Below are 2,999 nucleotides of genomic sequence, written 5' to 3'. Positions count from 1 at the left end.
CTAGTACGTTTTCTGTCTTCAGAGACTAAATGCACAGTATTCAAATCCCCTCCCACCAGCACTAACTGGTTGGCATCCTGCAAAACCAAACTTTTAAGTTTTCCAAAGAAAGGACCCGCCTGCGCATTAGGAGCATACACATTATAAATCGATAGCTTCCCTGTAGGGGTCTCTATAGTCAGGATAACCAACCTCCCACTATCATCTGTGTCTGCCTTCAGTATTTTATATTGCAGCTTTTTATGTAACAGTATGAGTACACCAGCCTTTTTCCCGTCAGACGGGGACCCTACCACTTCTACCCATAACTTTTGCATTCTCACGAAATCTGATGCCTCAAGATGCGTTTCCTGTAATAGAGCAATGTCTGCATGCAATTTTTTCAAATGACGTAAGACCCATCAACCTCTTATGAGGTGAGCGGAAACCTTTAACGTTCCAAGAAATGACTATAACCATTGCGGAAATCGGATATTGATTCCTCACTCAAGTGTTCGTTTAGACTATCTGCAGTGCTATAAGTAAAACTCCCTCCTTCCCCAACCAACAAGGAGAAAGACCCCCTAACCACCTGGGGTAACTACAAACTTATAAATTCCTGACTTCACTTTTTTCTCGTATGCACAGAGATTCCGCTATCTCTTATCCTCCCCTGCTCAGACTTTGCAGCAGAGAAATAACATTCACCCGCTTTCCAGGAGAGACCTATGCCAAGTGTACAGAGGGGATCCCCCCTGTAACCTTATCATTCCCCAGCTGAATACACAAACTGACAATTTCAATAAGATTCCAAGTCAGTCATCGGGTCGCAGTCAGCAGAGCAATCCATTGGTAACCGGCCCATGAGAGCCATGGAAAACAACGGCAACATGAATAAACATTAGGTATAGCAGAAGAGAGAACTTACAACCATAACCCTTTTCACACATATACTTGCATGAGATCAGAGCAAGTGTCCCACATGTCAGTCTCTCTCGTAGCGACGATCATCAAAAGCTCGATTCCGTTGTCGGCGTGGCGAACGGGACCTTTGGGAAGCTGGTACATCACGCTGTGCTGACGGTGGCCTCCTGCTTGTAGAAAGTGAACCAGACAATCGCTCATCAACCCCGTCCCGTGCTGTCATGTCCATGGCATTCACGGCATCCTCCGGTGTTTCGAAGACCTCCGATGAGCCATCCTCTTTAACCTCTTCAGGACACATGACGTACCGGTATGTCATGATGTCCTGGTACTTAAGGACACATGACGTACTGGTACGTCATGTGTTGTTCCGATCACTGCCGCCCGGCTGGCAGTGATCGGAACAAGGTGCCTGCTCAAATCATTGAGCAGGCACCTAGGCTAAATGCGCGGGGGGGTCCCGTGACCCCCCCCATGTCGGCGATCGCAACAAACCGCAGGTCAATTCAGACCTGCGGTTTGATGCGCTTTTTGCCGTTTCTGATCCCCGCGGAAACTTTACAATGCCCAAAATATATATGTTCTTCCTCCCCCTGCACCCCTGAATGATATTATGTGGGCGGGTGGTGCAGGGGGAGGGTTGCGGGCGGTGCGGCAGGTGGGATCGCGATCCCCCGCCCGCCTCCCCTTGAATAATCGTTGGTGTACAGTGGGTATATGGCACCCTGGTATAAACGGCTGACATCGGTGATGCGATGTCAGCCGTTTAACCCTTTCCATACAGCGGTCCGTACGGACCGCTGTATGGAAAAGGTTAACAGCTCAGGGAGCTCCCTCCCTCTCCGATCGGGGGGCTGCTGTGCCTTTGCAGCCCCCCGATGGGAGAGAGCCCCCAGACAGCCCCCCGCCAGCCTCGTCCTCACCTTTCCCCGTCTGCGAAGTTGTGGCAGACGGGGAAGGTTCCCATGGCAACAGGACGCCTGCTCAGGCGTCCTGCTGTCCATGGTGCTGAACAGATCTGTGCTGAAGGCATAGATCTGTTCAGTGTAAGTAAAATACAGTGCAGTACCCTATATAGAGTACAGTACTGTATTATACAGACATCAGACCCACTGGATCTTCAAGAACCAAGTGGGTCTGGGTGAAAAAAAAGTAAAAATCAAAAAACACATTTAATCACTGATCAAAAATGAAAAAAAAAAAAATTCCCTACACATGTTTGGTATCGCCGCGTCCGTAACGACCTGATCTATAAAACGGTCATGTTACTTTACCCGAACGGTGAACGCCATAAAAATAAAAAATTTAAAACTATGATGAAATTGAAATTTTGCCCACCTTACTTCCCAAAAAAAGGTAATAAAAGTGATCAAAAAAGTCGCATGTACGCCAAAATTGTAACAATCAAACCGTCATCTCATCCCGCAAAAAATGAGACCCTACTTAAGATAATCGCCCAAAAACTGAAAAAACTATGGCTCTTAGACTATGGAAACACAAAAACATCATTTTTTTGTTTCAAAAATGAAATCATTGTGTAAAACTTACATAAATTAAAAAAAAGTATACATATTAGGTATTGCCGCGTCCGTATGGACCGGCTCTATAAAAATATCACATGACCTAACCCCTCAGGTGACCACCGTAAAAAAATAAAAATAAAAACGGTGTAAAAAAAGCTATTTTTTATCATCTTACGTCACAAAAAGTGTAATAGCAAGCGATCAAAAAATCATATGCACCCCAAAATAGTGCCAATCAAACCGTCATCTCATCCCGCAAAAAATGAGACCCTACTTAAGATAATCGCCCAAAAACTGAAACAACTATGGCTCTTAGACTATGGAGAAACTAAAACTTTTTTTGTTTTAAAAATGAAATCATTGTGTAAAACTTACAAAAATAAAATAAAAAGTATACATATTATGTATCGCCGCGTCCGTGACAACCTGCTCTATAAAATTACCACATGATCTAACCTGTCAGATGAATGTTGTAAATAACAAAAAAAAAAAGGTATTTCTTGTTACCTTGCCGCACAAAAAGTGTAATATAGAGCAACCAAAAATCATATGTACCCTAAACTAGTACCAACA

Source organism: Bufo gargarizans, chromosome 2, assembly GCF_014858855.1.
Source record: "Bufo gargarizans isolate SCDJY-AF-19 chromosome 2, ASM1485885v1, whole genome shotgun sequence".
Lineage (NCBI taxonomy): Eukaryota > Metazoa > Chordata > Amphibia > Anura > Bufonidae > Bufo > Bufo gargarizans.
Note: the sequence above shows the minus strand (reverse complement) of the source record.